The sequence below is a fragment of the Macaca fascicularis genome, chromosome 13 (genome assembly GCF_037993035.2).
Source record: "Macaca fascicularis isolate 582-1 chromosome 13, T2T-MFA8v1.1".
In the NCBI taxonomy this organism is placed as follows: domain Eukaryota; kingdom Metazoa; phylum Chordata; class Mammalia; order Primates; family Cercopithecidae; genus Macaca; species Macaca fascicularis.
This window is the reverse complement of record NC_088387.1, coordinates 76850172-76868170: the sequence shown is the minus strand read 5'-3', so window position 1 is coordinate 76868170 and position 17999 is coordinate 76850172. Positions and strand designations below refer to the sequence as shown.

Here is a 17999-nt window from a genome sequence, read left to right as displayed (position 1 = left end):
TAGCTCAGTTTTATCAGGAGCATAGCCAAGACCCTGCCAAGGCCCACAGAGCAGCCCTCCCAGCTTCCCTTCCCCACTGCTGTCCATTCTTCCTCCTGGGGCTGGACCTCTCTGCCCCTTTACTCTGGATAAGATTAAGTCTTGACTTTCATTAATCTTCAGCCGTTTAAAAGAGGAACTTTGCCCCCTTCACAGGGCTGCTGTGAAGTTGTCTGTTAGCCCTAACACTTGTTCCCCCACTTCTTTGCCCTCTGCCCTGGCCAAGATTTCCCCTCCTACCGTTCAGATACTAGCTGAAATGGTTTGGATCTGTGTCCCCACCAAATCTCATGTCAAATTGTAATCCCCAGTGTTGGAGCTGGGGCCTGGCGGGAGGTGATTGGATCATGGGGGCGGCTTCCTCACGAGGGTTTAGCACCATCCTCTTGGTGCTGTTCTCATGATAGTGAGTGAGTTCTCACAAGATTTGGCTGTTTAAAAGCGTGCAGCACCTCCCCGCTCACTCTGTCTTGCTCCTGCTCCCACCATGTAGAAGCCTCACTCCCCCTTCACCTTTTGACATGATTGGAAACTTCCTGAGGTCTCCCCAGAGGCAGAAGCTGCTGCTTTCCGTTCAGCCTGCAGAACTATGAGTCAATTAAACCTCTTTTCTTTATAAATTACCCAGTCTCAGGTATTTCTTTATAGCAGTGCAAGAACAGACTAACACACCAGCTAATCCAAGTTCTTTTTCTTTCTCCCTCTCATGATGGGCTTTGCCTTGCCCGTCATGTACACCTAAGTGGAGATCTCAGTCCCTATGTCTGCTTCCCAAGGACTTCTGCATCCAAGCTTCTTTTTGAATGATAAAATGAAAGGCGTCGTCTCCTAGGAAAGGCAATTCAGGACTTCGGAAATGGGCAGGGGAATTCTGAGGGACTGAGATCCTTCCTCCTGCTCCTTGAATGCCATAAGCAACTGTCTCTCTCCTTTATCTTGCCCTGCAATAAATTCAGGGAGGCGGGGACCACACAGAAGCCCTTCCCCTAAATACCATCCTAAAAGCAGCAAGAGGGAGCCATGCGGAGGGGAGGACAGCCTGTGATTCTGGCCCGTCCCACGGATGAGTCAGCACTCATGTGGTCAGCCCTCTGGCTCTCCTCCCCCAGCCTAGGGAGAAAATGCTGAGTCGCACACCTTGTGGGCAGCCATGGAACCAGAGGCTCCCCTGCTGCTCTCCATCTCCCCATGCCCCAGTCAGCTCCGGGCCTCGTACCCACTTCTTGGCCTTTGATGAGGGGGCCTCGCAGGCTCCAGCCAGCCGCCACCCTGGGAAGCCATCCTTCTAGCGGTCGGATGAAACGCAGGCTTCCAGGGAAGGGGCAGAGAAAGAGCCAAGAGTCTTGTGTCCCCCGTCTGTACCTGTGCAAGCCTGAGCAGGAGACACAGGGCCCCCTTCCTGGGCTGTGGGCAGAAGTGGAGCCAGCCAAGACCACAACCCACCCATCCAGGTTTCCATTCATGAACCTTCTACAGGCTCAAGGCTGGAAGTTCGCCTCCTTTGCTGTGGCTTGAAGTGGTTTACGCAGACCGAGTCCAGATATGTAATAGCTGTTCGCTATTTTCTATGAGAAGATTTATTCAAAAATAAATTTAGCTAAGGGGGGAGGAAAGTTAAAAAAAAAAAGAAAAGGAAAATAGAAGGACAGATTTTCTTATTGACTCGCTGCCAGGGATTGAAACATGGAGGCCGGCCTTCCTTTTGGAGAAGAGAGACAGCTGCAACATTTCACGGTGTAAAGTCAGCGAATTTCCACAGGCCCGCCAGCCAGGGACCACAAAATGGTTTCAAACAACGGCTCGCTTCATGCTATTTGTGTGTGCGCGCGCGCGTGTGTGCGTGAGTGTGTGTGTTTAGAAAAAGGCAAGGGTGGGGGTTGGGCAAAGGGGAAGCTAAAAAGTGTCCTCGCCCGGCCGGAGTGGGCAGGGGCGGAGTGAGCAGATTAATGAAAATGTTTCGCTGGCATGAGGGGTTTGATTGCCCCACTGCAAAATTGCTTGCAGATTCGAAAACAGCATGTTTCATTTCAAACTCATTCTCTTGCCATACATTAGCACTTGTCAATGTAACCATTAAGCACAGGCAGTGCAGAAATTTAATTACAAAACCATTTATTTTATTGAAAGAAAAATAAACCCAAGCTACCTCAAATGCATTAGGTAGGTTCAAAACATGTTCAGCTGATAACACCCAAGGGTAGGGAGGCTGCTGCAGGAATAAATGCGTCTTTCATGTGCGGTGGGGACTCGATATTAGAAACAGCTGCCTCTAGGTCCTCTTTATTTAAGTTCAATTAGGAATTAAAAAACAACCGAATTAATGAAGGGACTTTTTATATCTGCAGTCACTCGGCTGTGGCATTCATTCTTCTCTTCCCAATTCACCTCCCCTTTTAAGTATTTGGATTAAAAATGCTAATTAGTCAAAGTGAACTTTTTATGGCATGGATCCCCCTCTCCACCCACTCTCCATCCCATCTCAGGCTTGTCTTTTGTTCTCCTAATGGGAGATTATGCAAGGCCTATCGTATTAAAGGAAATCACAAAAATGTGCTAAACACATCAAAAAGTCTCCAGTCTGTATCTTATTTATGCCTTCTTCCCTCTCCCCCATGTACGTCTTCCACACAGTTGGAAAGCCGGCAGCGCAAGGCTCTCTGGTGAAATACTAGATTTGGGTCGAGCGGCCGGCTGATGTCATGCTGGAGACCGCCTCTCCTGAGCACTAATGGGCTGCCAGTAACAAGTCTGTTTTACTGTTCTTCTGGAAAGGAAAAAAAAAAAGAGTTATAACCTTCGTGGTTTGGACTGATTTGTCAATTTAAAGTGCATTTTTTTTTTTTTCTGTCTGAGCTATCTACCCACAATTTCTTACAGACATCGCCTCATGCGGTCCACTCAGAGGAAGAATCTGGAAAGGGAAGATTGGTTGTTTTTTCTAACTTTCCTAGCAAGTATACAAACCTCTAAAATTTCAGAGAGGCATCTGTATTACTTCGTTCTCATGCTGCTGATAAAGTCTACCCGAGACTGGGCAATTTAAGAGGTTTAATAAACTTACAGTTCCATGTGGCTGGGGCAGGTCTCACAATCATGGTGGAAGATGAAAGTCATGCCTCACATGGTGGCAGACAAGAGAAGAGAGCTCGTGTAGGGAAACTTCCTTTTTAAAACCATCAGATCTTGTGAGACTTACTCACTATCACGAGAACAGCACAGGAAAGACCCGCCCCCGTGATTCATTTATCTCCCATCGGATCCCTCCCACAACACATGGGAATTATGGGAGCGACAAGATGGGATTTGGGAGGGGACACAGAGCCAAACCATATCAGCATCATCGGATCATTTGCACAGTGGGAGGTGGGGAGTGGGAGGCAGATAGGCACAGAGGGGGCTCTTTCCCTGCACGTTCATTTTTAGGTCTTGTAACTACACTGATGTGCAGTAGCAGACCTTTGTGACATTGACTCAGTGATGGTTCTGCCTCTGTCACTACTGTCCAGTGTGAGACCTAAGGAGGGCTTCCTGGCCTGCTTCAGAAGGGCCTCCAGAGCTCTGTTGCCCCTTGCAAGACCACTGCCAATGCTTTCTGGGGCTACCCATATTGTCATCTAAACTGCTCGGAGACCCACCAGGCACAAAGCCAGGCAGCTTGAAAATTCGCTGGACGGGCACGGCTGCCTCTGACCCCAGCTGCCTTGATCTGCCCTTGACACGTACTCTTCATGCCAAAGATCCAGGGAACCCGAGGCAGGGATAACACATTCAGAAAGAGAAATTCACCATTCCAGGGAGTAACCCTTTACCAATAGATTGTAGATAAGCACTTGCTTGGAAAAGAGAAAGGAGGGCAGAAGGAAAGAGGAAGGAGTTGGTCATATTTTAATATTCTAAGACTTGGCGTCTAACATGAGCCCTGCAAACCAAGGAGGCAGCAGGGTGGAGTGGGCCTCTGTGGTGTTACCACAAGTGCACCCAGCAGAGAAAATAGCAATATACTGCAAACATTCCCTGAGGGGTTCAAGAAGGTGACACCCTACTCTGACCCAGCCATGGAGAGATGCTCTTCTAAAACCATGTGTAAGAAAGAGCAAAGGCTCGGGCGGGGGTGGGGGGCGGTAGGGTGGGGGTATGTGGGAAGAGAGGGCTGGATTGTTTAATGCACCGTTACTGAAGGAATTTCCACTCGGGTACGTATGTGCTGTAGACTTTCTGAACATCACATCTCACTCAATAAAAGTGCACGCCAATACCACGTGCTCTGTTTATGTCTCTCCCTATCCAGTGCACTGGATGGATGGATGAAGGCACTCTCCCAGGCTTCCAACTCTTGGTAAGTGTGCATTTTCTAATTACATTTCTCAGCCTGGGTTTCAGACAGGAGAGCTCAAAAAATGTATTCCAGTTTTACAAATAGCAACGGTTTTTTAAAGACAGCAACTCAATGATTCAAGAATGACATCTTTTCTCTTATTCTTGTCTTCAAGAGTAAGAAGTAAACTCCCAGGAAACAGAATTGGTTTCCTCTCCCAGGAGTTGGGTTGTAGATGGAGCATGCAAGTTCTTCAAAATGATCCCGTGGCTTAGAAGCAAGAAGAGGGGAAGGTAGAATGAACTTGCATCCAAGGGGCCTTCTAGAGAGTGTGGAATCCTGAATTGTGCATAACAGAGTGTGCCTGGGAAACAGGAGAGGTGGATGTCTACCCAAAGCATCATTTTAACAGGCAAAGCTACTCCCTCTCCCTAAGGAGCTACAAAACCCATAGCAAGATCATGTGGCAACTAGGGCCACCTGCTTCAAATAGGGTTTTCTCTCCCGGCTTTGATCCTTTACCCCCAGTCATTTCCCTTCTCTGTGACACACAGAGTAGATAACACCACCTTAGCATTGAGTTTTAACCATTTATTCACATATATTTGTTGAGTACTATATTCTGGGCATTATACTAGGCATTGGGGATTTAATGAAGAACGAGACAGACAAAGTTCTTGCCATTGTCATTTAAATCCCAGTAAGGAAGGTAGACATGAATCAGGTAAACAAATAAATGAAAGGGCCACAAATTGTTAATGCTTTGAATGGAATACATTGAGCATTAGAATGGGCTTTAATGGGAAGGTTTGTCTGAGGAGAAGAGTTATGCTAGATCTAAAGGCAGAGAAGGAGCCAGCCCCATGCAGAGCTGGGAGGAAAGTGGCAACAGTGACAGATGCCACAGGCAACATGAAGCTCTAATGCCCATGAGAGTGTGGCCTGACTGGGATCAGCCAGAAGGCTGTTGTGACTAAGTGTGACGAGTGAGGTTGGGCAGTGGCATGGACACAGAACATCCTACATGTAGTGGGAAGCCACTGAATGGATTTTAACCATGGATGGGCATATTCTGATTTATGTCTTAAGAAGGTGATTTTCTGCAAATATGGAAATGAACTGGAGGCGGGCAAAGGTAATAACAGGGAGGCCCTTCAGCGGGTATTGCAGCCGAAGTGAGAGTTGGTGACCAGAAGTGGAATGATGGTGAGTGTTCTGCTTCTTTTTGTTTCACGTAGATTGATTTGGTTTTTTTTAGGCAGTTTGAGAGTTCTCTGAGAACAAAGAGCTTATTTTATTCTTCATAGGATAAAGGAGGAGCACCACTCCTCACCATCAGAACCTTCATATGATGCAACAAGAACATACTTCTTCTCTGCTTAGTCTTCAGTGCAGGGCAGCCTGACACAGGCTATTCTTCTGGCCTCCTACACCATCACTGCCCTTTTGGGGGACATGAGCATCATGTCCTTCCCTTTTCTCCCTCTTCCCAAACCATGACAGGCCTTTCCCAGAGCCCTTCTACCTAGAGTGTCCTTCTTTCTTTTTGGCAAAGCCTGGCTTTTCTTGCTATCTAAATTGTCTAATAAAATACCGACTCTCTGAAGGCTTTCCCTGACTCCCTGGGGTAGTGGCAACAAAGTGCACCTCTGTGCTCCCATGGTGCTTTGTTCATGTCTAGAGTTTTGCACCTGCTCACACCATGTTGTATACTCTGCTTGAGTGTCTATCTCCTAACCAGATCCCTAGCTCCTAGTTACAAACTCATTGCCAAATCTCAGCCTTTTCTTTAAAGAGGAGTCAAGGTGAGGATAGATTTTGAATCATGTTATTTGAAATCATGTTATTACATGGTTAATATTAATAAATCTTATCATTATAAACTTCTATTGTACTTTATATTTCCATTAAACTTTTAAATAGTTTTAAAAGTTTAACTTCTATTAAACTCTTAACTTAAAACTTTTAACTTCTATTAAGCTCTTAAATCAGCATAATAAACTTCTATTGTACTTTAACATCTAAGCTGTGGCCTCAAATTTAAACAGAAAACAGGCCTGGTAGAATGTAAGTCCACTCTCCTAATGAATGGCTGAGTGTGTGAGCTGGAAGATTGATCAACAGAAATTATCTAAAGACAAGAGGAAAAAAAAGTTGAAAAAATGAACAAGCTTCAGGGACATGTGGGACAATATCCAAATGTTCCATATGCAGTTAATTACAGTCCCAAATGTAGATAACAAAGATAATGGGGCAGAAAAAATATATATCTGAGAACATACTGGCTGAAAAACTTCCAAATTTGTTGAAAGACATAAATTATAGATCCAAAAGCACAGTGAATTCCAAACAGGATAATTTTGAATAAAATCCTATCTAGGCACATCATAATTAACTTCCTGAAAACCAAAGATAAAGAGAAAATCTTGCAAGTACCCAGAGAAAAATGACCCATCACTTATGGGGCCATGACTCAAATGACTATGGACTATCAGTGGTGGTGAGGGAGTGGTATATGGACTTACACTGTTTCAAGGTTTCTACATTTTACGTAAAGAAATGCAATATTAACTAAATATACTGTGAAAACAGAAGGATGTTTGTTTGATAATCAGATCAGCCATTTAAAAACAAATCCAATGTGATAGATCTGAAAATCTAACAAGTTAAAACAAAATTATAAAATGTATTCAAACAATTTAAAAAGGTAGGAAAGGGGGAACAGAGGAACTAAAAACAAAGTGGACAGCAAAAAAGAAATGCAGTCTATTAACAATCATATTAATAATTACATTAAATGGTAGTGGACAAAATATCCCAATTAAAGGGCAGAGATTACCAGAATAGGCTGTTCTTTAAAAAGCAAGATCCAACTCTATGCTGACTAGAGGAGATGAACTTTAAAAACAGAGTCAATTAATAAGGAAGACATAATCATAAATGCATATGTGCCTAAGAATAGATCCTCAAGATACATAAAGCAAATCTTGACAGAATAAAAGAAGAAACAGAACGTTTTACAGTTATTGTGGGGTATTTGAATACTCTCTCTGCAATTGGTAGAAAGCAGGACAAAAAATTCAGTAAAGTCATAGGGAATCTGAGCAGCCATATCAACATCCCAGCCTAATTGATGTCTACAGAACACTATACCCAGCAACTGGAGAATACACATTTTTTCCAGCTGTACATACTCACCAACAAGGACCATATCCCAGGCTATAAGACAAATCCTAAAATAAATTATAGGATTGAAATAATAGTAGGATAGATCCTCTGATCACAATGTAATTAAATTAGGAATCAATTAAAATAAGTTATCTAGGACAAATCCAAATAAATATATTGTACTTCTAAATAATCCATAGGTGAAAGAAGAAATCATAGAGAAATGATAAAATATTTAAAACTTAATGATAGGGAAACTACAACATAAACTAAAACAGTGATTAGAGGGAGTTTTATGGCTTTGAATTCTTACATTAGAAAAGAAGAAAGGTTTAAATTCAGTGATTTAAAATTCCACCTCAAATCCAACGTAAACCAAAGTAAGTAAAACAAAGAAAATAATAAAGAGCAGAAGTCAATGTAATAAGAAACAGATAAGCAATTAAAAAAATGAGTAAACCCTAAAGTTAGTTCTTTGTAAAGAATATAAAACCTGATAAATTTTGTCAGACTTTGTAAGAAAAATGGAGAACAAAAATTACTAATATCAGGAATGAAAGAGGACTTATCACCACAGAAATCACAGACATTAAAATGTTAGAAAGAGAATATAAGAATAGTTTAAGGAACTTTATACTAATAATTTCTGCAAAATAGTTGAAATGGACAAATTTATATAAATATAAATCATCAAAATTTACACAAGATGAAATAGAGAATCTGAATTATAGGCCCGGGTAATTCACTGATAAATTTTATCAAACATTTAAAGAAGAGATAATATCAATCTTTCACAAACTTTTAAAAACTAGAGGAGGACAGGGTACACCTCCCAATTTGGTTTATGGTACCAGCAAAACTCTAATACCAAAGCATGACAAAGATATTGCAAAAGGGAACACTATAGGCCAACATCCCTCATGAACATAGATGCTAAAATTTATAACAAAATATCAGCAGATTAAATCCAACAATATATTAAAAGGAATAAAACATCATGAGCAAGGGAGACTTATCCTGGGAATACAAGGTTGGTTTAATATTTAAAAAATTAATATAATATACCCCATTAAGAGAATAAAATAGAAAAACCATACAATTATTTCAATAGATGCAGAAAAAGTATTTGACAACATTTAATATATGTTCACAATAAAAACTCTCAGCAATCTAGCACAGAAAAGAACTTCTTCAACCTGATAAAGGGCATCTTTAATGATGAAATACGGAACGGTTTCCTAGCAAGTTTGGAAACAAGGCAAGGATGCCCACTCTTATAACTTCTATGCAACATTGTACTATCAGTCCCAGCCATTACACTAAGGCAAGAAAAAGAAATAAAGCTTTTAAAGATCAGAAAGACAGAAGTAAAATTGTGTCTATTTGCAGGCGATAATTTTTTTGTGCAAACAATTCTAAAGAATCTACAAAACTACAATTAGAACTAATGAATGAATTTAGCAAGATCACATGTTACACGGTGAATATATAAAAATTGATTTTATATTTTATTAGTTTGCAGCAAAAAATTAGAAAATGAAATTGAAAACCATTAATTTACAAAAATGACAAAAATACTTAGGAATAAATTTAACAAAAGATGTGCAAGACCTATACACTGAAAATGACAAAATATTGCTGAAATAAGTTGAAGACATAAATCTATGGAGAAATATACTGTGTTCACAGATTACAAGACTCCATGTTGTCAAGAAGTCAGTTCTCCCCAAATTTGTCTATAGATTCAATGTGAAATTTTAGTAGGCTCTCTTTGTAACAATTAATAAGTCCATTATAAAATGTATATGAAAGTACCAATGACCTAGGATTACCAATACATTTTTTATAAAGAAAGACAAAGTTGATAGTCTTCTTGACCAAAGAACAGATGTGTAGATCAGTAGAACAGAATAGGGGGTCCTAAAATAGATCCATAAATATACTATTGATTGGCTTTCAACAAAGGTGCAGGGGTAATTCAATGAAGAAAGAATGTCCTTTTCAATAAATGGTACTGGAACAATTACATGTTCATATACTCAAAAAAAAAAAGAAAGAAAAAATGAAAGGGAGGAAAAAGACAAAAAGAGAGAGGAGGAACCTCTCACTACCCTCCTTACCTTGTAGCATATTCAAAACTAAAAATAGATCACAGACCTAAATATAAACCTTAGACTCTATAATATCTAGCATGAAATATAGGATAAATTGTTTGTGACCTTGTGTTATGGTTTTAATGTATATTCCCTTCAAATCTCAGATTGAAATTTTATTGCCAATGTAATGGTATTGGGAGGTGGGCCTTTGAGAGGTGATTAGGCCATGAGGGCTCCACCCTCATAGATGGGTTTAATGCCTCTTGAAAAGGGCCTTGGGGGTAGGTTCTCTCCCTTTGCTTTTCCACTCTTCTTCCATGTGAGCAACAATGTTCCTTTCACTGGAGGATACAGTGTTCAAGGCACCATCTTGGAAGTGGAAACCAGGCCTTCACCAGACACCAAACCTGTTGTTGCCTTGATCTTGGACTTCCCAGTCTCTAGAACTATAAGAAGTAAATTTCTCTTCTTTATAAATTACCCAATCTCATGTATACTGTTATAGCAACCCAAATTGGACTAAGACACCTTGGGCCATATTTCTTAGATGCAAAACCAAAAACACAATCTGCAAAACAAAGTAAGATAAATTGGACTTTATCCAAGTTAAGCAGGAAGCAAAGTATCACTTTACTAATAGCTTAAAAATTGAGGCTTGCCCAGGTCACATAGCCAGCAAATGGCAGAGCCTAGAAATGAACTCAGGGCAGTCTGACTCCAGAATCTACAATTTTATGCATAGTATTCTAATACAACTCTACTTGTAAGATACAGTGTAGGGAGCATAGACTTCAACAGCACAGCTGTGCCTCTGAGCTAATTGGCCAAGAACTGCCTGCCTACTCCCCACCCTATCCTCTGCTTGGACCTGAGGAATGCCTGAGTGCTTGAGCGTTAGCAACACTGAATGAGCTTTCAACAAACCCAGTGATGTTTCATCACCAAAGAAAAATGTTATGACAGAAGTTAGGGCCAGGTTGTCTTCCCTGAAGATTTGCTAGCTCAATCTTGATAACTTGTTCTTGCTGAAAACGAGGGCTGTCCATGCGACTGGTGTCACTCCGGGGGCTATACTACAGTGAATGCAGTTAGGCAAGAGCTTACGCCTCAGTGAGAGCTTGCGCAGGGAGGGATGAGCAGGGTGTAGGACTGAAATCCACAGTGTGGGCCCTTTCCTGCCATTCCTGCCTCTGCTTTTTTCCTTCCTATGGTGCCTACCTTGAGACTAGGCACATACTGTGTTTCAATAAAGACTCATTGCAGGCCTTGAGTCCAGTATATGGAGCTGCCTGGAATCCATGCAATGGCATTGCTCCAGAGAGGGAGCTTATGGTGGGTGAGTTCATACACCCCTAAGACCAAACAGCTGCAGCACAGCACCAGTTTGAGAGCCCAGACCCCATCAGACTGCATCCTGTCCTGGGGTCCAACAGCTCCTTTGTCTTCACATCCCTAGAGCCCCACTGACATCATCCTACATCCACCCAGAGGACTGCAGTGGCACGAAGCCAGCTGGACCCAGCAGTATGACAGGGGCATCAACACTCTAGCACACCTAGTGTCCTGCACTTTGCAGCTCACTGGGGAGGCTACCCCAGGACAAAGGGAACTGAATGTCATGCTCTCCAACACCTGAGAGTCACCTGCCTGGGGGCACTGCCATTGACAGCAACCCCAACCCCCAGCAGCAGGGCTGCAGCACATTTATACATACCCCGAGGACAGGCTCTTCCCATCTGCTGCCACCATTGCTGCCACCATCCAAGCACTTTGCCTGGGGATGGGGGCATTTCCCTACCCTGCCCATTACAGCCTGCACCCATGTAGGCCTGGGGACAGGCCCATCCCAGTTGGCACCACCCCTATCAGTGCCCAAGCATGCTTCCTGGGGACCTGGGAATCATCTCACCCCATCCACCACTGCGGGAATCTGTGCACTGCTCCTAGGGCCTGAGGATGGGCCCACCCAGCCTGCCACCACTGCTGGCACCAACTCACACATGCTACCTGGGGCCTTAGAGACTGGCCCACCCAGCCCATTGCTGCCACTACTAACACCAGCACCTTCCACCTGGGAATGTCAGGATTGTTCCACCACCATTATTGCCATCACATGCTGCCCAGGGGACACAGGACCTTCTCATCTGCCTGGCTCACCACTGCCACTAATGGCAGCTGAATACACTGTCTGAAAGCTCAAGAATCAGCCCACTTGGGCCCACTAACAGTGGTGTCCATGTGTACTACCTGGGAACTCAAGGACAGGCACATTTGGTCCACTACTGTCACTACTCAGGTATGCCTGAGAACTGGCCTACCTGGCACCTCAGTCTCCAGCAAAGCGTCACCATGGCCTCTGCTAACAACCACAGCCGAAGTCACTGAGGAAATCACAGACGTCACTGACACTGTTTACAGCCAAAGAAATCATACAGAGAATACACACCTGCATGCACCCAGAACCAAAGCTAATGTACTCTACCCAACCAACACCAGCGATACATCTATAGGAAAGAGTCTTCCCCATGAGAGCCAATTCAAAAAATTGGAAGAAATTATTATTACACCAGATGCACAGATATCAATGTAACAACACAGGAAACAGAAACAGCAAGGAAATATGACACTTCCAAAGGAACACAATGATTCTCCAGCAACAGATTCCAGTGAAAAAAAAATTTATAAAATGCCTAGAAAAGAATTCAAAATAATGATATTAGAGAAGCTCGATGAGATACAAAAAAACACAGATAAATAGTACAAAGAAAGCAGAAAACAACTCAGGATATGAATAAGAAATTCATCAAAGAGATAGATATAAAAAAGAACCAAACAGAAATCCTAGAAGAATTCAATGAATGAAATAAAAAATACAATTAAGAGCTTCAAAAATAGACTAGATCAAGTAGAAGAAAGAATTTCTGATCTTGAAGACAGGTCTTTTGAAACAATCCAATCAGACTCCTCCCCTGCCAAATAAAAAAGTGGGGGGAGAATAAAAGAGAATGAAGAAAGAGTACTGATATATGAAGCACCACTATAAACTGACCAAATATTCATGTTTTTGGATTTTCTCACGGAGAAGAGATGGACAAAGGCTCAGAAAACCTATTTAACAAAACAATACCTGAAAACTTTCTAAGTCTATCAAGAAATTTAGACATCCAGATATAGGAAGTTCATGGAATCCCACATAGATACAACCCAAAAAGATCTTCTCCAAAGCACATTATAGTCAATTGTCAAAAAGTCAAAGATAAAGGAAGAATTCTAAAAGCAGCAAGAGAAGAGCATCTAGTTACATATAAGAGTGTATTGCTCAGTAAAAGCCTAGGAGAGAATGGGATGATATATTCAAAGTGCTGAAGGAAAAACATTAGTAGCTAAGAATACTATACTCAGCAAATTTTTCCTTCAAAAATAAAGAAGAAATAACATATTTTCCAGACAAGCAAAACTGAGGGAAATCATAGACCAGCCCTACAAGAAATATTCAAGGGAGTCCATCACCTGGAAGCAGAAGAACAATATCTACCATCATGAAAGCACACAGAAGTATAAAACTCACTGGTAGAACAAACATACAAATGAGGAAGAGAAAGAATTCAAATGTTACCACCACACACAAAAAAACACCAAACCAAATTGATAAACAATGAGAGAAAGGAACAAAGGTTATACAAAACAGCCAGAAAACAACAAAATGACAGAAATAAGTCCTCAAATATCAACAATAACCTTGAATGTAAAAGCATAAGATATTCTACCAAAAAGATACAAACTGGCTGAATGGATTAAAATTTTAAAAGGCATGACCCAACTATATGCTACAAGAAACTCACTTCACCTGTAAAGACACATATAGTCTGAAAGTGAAAGGATGGAAAGTGATATTTCATGCAAATAGAAACCAAAACCAGGCAGGCATAGCTATACCTACATCAGATAAAAAAGACTTTAAGTCAAAAATAGTAAAAAGAAATAAAGAAGGTCATCTATATAATGATAAAGAGATTAATTCAACAAGAGGATTTAATAATTCTAAATATATATGCACCCAATACCAGAGCACCCAGATATAGAAAGCAAATCTTATCAGATCTAAAGGGGGAGATAGATTCTAATACAATAATAGTTGGGGACTTCAACACTCCACTCTCAGCATTAGACAGATGATCTTGACAGAAAATCAACCAAGAAATATTGGATTTAAACTGCACTTTAAACCAAATGGACCTAACAGACATCTACATAACATTTATTCAACAGTTGCAGAATACACATGCTTCTCATCAGCACATGGAACAGTCTCCAGGATAGACCATATGTTGTGCCACAAAATAAGTCTCAAAAATTCTCCTAAACATCAAAAGTCATACCTAGTATTCTTTCAGACTACAGTAGAACAAAACTAGAAATCAATAACAAAGTAGAACTTTGGGACCAGTACAAATACATGGAAGTTAAACAACATGCTCCTGAACAACCAATGGGTCAAGGAAGACATTATAAATAAAATTTAAAAATATTTAAATAAATGAAGATGGAAGCATAACATACCCAAACCTGTGAGATATAGCAAGCAGTGCTAAGAGGGAAGTTTATAGCAATAAATGCCTGCATTTAAAAAAGTAGAAAGATTTCAAATAAATAACCCAATGATGCATGTCAAAGAACTAGAAGAGCAAGAACAAACCAAACCCCAAATTTGCATGAAGAAAGAAATAATAAAGATTAGAGCAGAACTAAACCAAATAGAGACTAAAAAAAAAGGACCAAAAAAAGTTGTTTTTTGAAAAGATGAACAAAGTTAATGAACTGTGAACTATACTAACCAAGAAAAAAGAGAGAAGACTCAAAAAAAGTAAAATAAATCAGAAATGAATAAGGTAATATTACAACTGATACTGCAGAAATACAAAAAAAAAAAAACCCTCAAAGACTATTATGAACAACTACAAGATAACAAACTGGAAAATCTAGGTAAAATGGAAAAATTCCTGGACACATGCAACTTACCAAGATGGAATCTGGAAGTAACAGAAAACCTGAACAAACCATAAGGAGTAATGAAAAAGTCTCCCAGCAAAGAAAGGTCCAGGACTGGGTAGAATAAAGCAATGAAGCTTTATTCTACCAAACTTATAAAGAGGAACTAACACCAATTCTCCTCAAACTATTCCAAAAAATTAAAGAGGAATGAGTTCTTCCTAACTCATTCTACAAAGCTAGCATTATCCTCATACCAAAACCAGACACAGAACACAACAACAAAAAAAGAAAACTATAAGCCAATATCCTGATGAACATAGATGTACAGGTTCTCAACAAAACACTTGCAAACCAAATCCAACAGCACATCAAAAAGATAATACGTAATGATTAAGTGGGATTTATCCCAGGGATGCCAGGCTCATTCAACATATACAAATCAATAAATGTGATACATCACATCCACAGAATTAAGGACAAAAACCACCATCTCAGTAGATGCGAAAAATCATTTTATAAAATTCCACATCCTTCATGATGAAAACTATCAACAAATTAGGCATAGAAGGAACATACCTCAACATAATAAAGACCATGTGTGACATACACATAGCTAACATCATGCTGAATGGGGAAAAGCTGAAAGCCTTTCCTCTAAGAACTAGAACAAGACAATGATGCCTACTTTCACCACTCCTATTCAACATAAGCATACACCAAACATGTTCATGCCTTGATCTGGAACTTCCCAGCCTCCTGAACTGTGAGAAATAAATTTCTTCTGTTTATAAACTACCCAGTTTATGGTATTTTGTTATAGCAGCTAAAACAGACTAAAGACAACACTCTTCAAACAAATCTGGGCACATGCATTTGAAGGTCATGCTGAGCTTTGCCTGGTGAAGGGAAAGAGTAGCCAAGTCTTCATTCTGTCTTCCTAATCAGTTTGGCTCTGGGCAAAACTTACCAACCCCTTAGGAAAAAATGTGTTGCCACTGTCTATTGGGAGTCCTTGAGCATCTCTCCCAGCCACACTTTGCTTCTCATGAGATAGATCAGAGTTTACTGCTTCCCCTTCACGTCTCTGGGAAGAATCCAGTAAATATGTTTTCCATCGTGTGTGTGTGTGTGTATGTGTGTGTATTAGATCAACATCCTGGGGAAAGGCCTTGGCTGACCCATCTTTTAATCAGTATAATTAATATTTTATGCACCTACACTGTATACTAGCCCAATGCTGACAAAACATGCTCTTTGCTTTCAGCAAGCTTTCCATCTTCATAGGGAAAGGAGGCTCACTGGTAAGCAGCGAGAATGTTCAACTAAGTCCTGGATCATACTGTACATGGTCTGACTCTTGTATGAGCAGATACAAGCCACTGTGGCCTGGAGGAGCTTGTGGAAGCCTTCCTGGAAAGGACTGGGAAGGGCTTGAGGGACAGGAACATATTGTGAAACCAGAAAGCATGAACTAAAGCCAGGGAGGAAAAATTGCTGTCTGGACAGATGCACACATGACCAAGCCCGCTGGTGGTCGGTAGCCAGTTCCTCTGGGTTTTGGGGGCCTCTCTAGCCACATGCTCCTCTTAGCGGGGCCAGGCCAAAATTTCCACAAACATTTCCATCCTGAATTCAGCCAGGTTGGGATATTTCATTCTACCAAAAAGAGGAGCCAGAAACTTTGACCTGAATGCATAAAACTAAGGTGGAAAAACAATGTTTGAAATTTTTCTTCAGAAAAAGAAAGCCCCACCAATAATCTGGAAATTCTTCATAAGGCAGCAATTTAAACCAGCAGCTTAAAACTCCTTGACAGGGGAAAAACTCTGTGAAGCACCTTCCCGAACTTTGATCATGATCCTCTTGTTCCTGGGAGAAAGAGAGCCCGAGACATGGCCTTGCTGCCTTGGGTCTTTAAGAATTTGGGTCTGCCTCCAGTGTCTGATGCTACAGCCAAACCCCAGCCCTTCTCTTGCAATGCACCCACAGTAACACTGATCCCAGTGCATTCCTGCCATTCTTCTGCCTCGCAGCAAGCTTCAGGTCAGAGCAGTTGCAAGATCAGATTTGTTTGTGGAATAAAATGCTTTAACAGTTCAGCAGAGGATGGACGGAAAGATGAAACCAAGATGGCTGAAGCACTTATACCTGATGGAATGCTGTTTGCAAGACCACAGGAGAATGGTTGGGCAGTAGGATAGAGGGAGGCCTAGGGCCCCTTAGGGTCAGCCCTCAACTCTAGGCAGCTCTCCAAAACCTATAGTTGGTAAGGTCCACTTGGAAGGGCAACTGAGCAATGAGGAAGTCCCTGAGTTTACAGTAACCGCAGTGTCAGAGCCACAGTATAGGCGAGCTGCCTAAGGGGTGGCCAAGGATCCCAGACCCCTTCTGCTTGGAGCTCTGCTCCAGAGATCTTTGAGCACCTTGGCTGCCTGGGTGTTCACATTACCAGAAGGAGAGACAATGGCAGGGACAACATTGCAGTACCCTTCCATAGATTTCCACGGCTTATGGGACATATTACAAGCCCATAATGACCAGAAAATCAAGGCCTTTACATGTGGCCCTAATCCATCTGCCCAGCTTAGGTGCACCCTTGCACACTCCCTGTGTTTCAGCGAGGACAATGTTCTCAGTTCCTCCCTGTTCCTCCCTCTGGACATACCCTTTCCTCATTTCTCTCCTTTCTTAATCCCACTGTCTTTGAGGTCCATGAAGCATTCTGACCTGATGGGTCCACAGTAAGCTCTTCTTTCTTCAGGGCTGAATTACACTAACTGAAAATCACCCTAGAGTTTGCACCAGCAAAGCATGAGCAACTAAAAGCATTGTTTGGCAAGAATTTGTTCTGAGAAATTTTCTTTTAAAGGTACTGAAATAATCATAATGGGAAAGACATGAACTTTCTTGGACGTCTTTACTATAATTTTGTTGTTTATCACTTATTTTTAATAATGGGGAAGGGCGCCCCATAATTTTTTTCAGTGTTTCTAAATCCCCTGGATCTGAACCCAGACTGTCCCACTCTGACCACTTTGCCAAGTGGCAGCCTGTCTCGCACATAAGGGCTGTTAATCACATGGTTATGTAACTGTTTCTGGTCTCACTTCCCAATTAAATAAGAATCTCCTTCAAGGCCAGCAAGAAGCGTTCTGCATAGTAAAGAGGTGTGCTGCATGGATGGCTGCTAGTACAGTGCCTGGCACAGAGTCAAACCTCAACACGTTAGGTATTTCTGTTATTATTATTTTACTTCTTTGTATCACTGCAGAGATTTTTATTTTCTTCAAAGATTGAATATGGCAACTGACAGGAGCTGTCAGTTGGATACTTGTTACATTTTATTGCAACGATATAGTACTTACTAAATTAAATGGTGGACCAGAGAG

At 41.4% G+C, this 17999-nt stretch overlaps 1 long non-coding RNA gene across 1 annotated transcript; it reads left to right on the top strand.

Moving 5' to 3' along the window:
• The first annotated feature begins 4198 nt into the window (after positions 1 to 4198).
• Positions 4199 to 15405, top strand: LOC141408277 (uncharacterized). Its single transcript, XR_012421759.1, has 2 exons — positions 4199 to 4375; positions 5444 to 15405. It is a non-coding gene; the product is annotated as an uncharacterized lncRNA (long non-coding RNA).
• The last annotated feature ends 2594 nt before the right edge of the window (positions 15406 to 17999 follow it).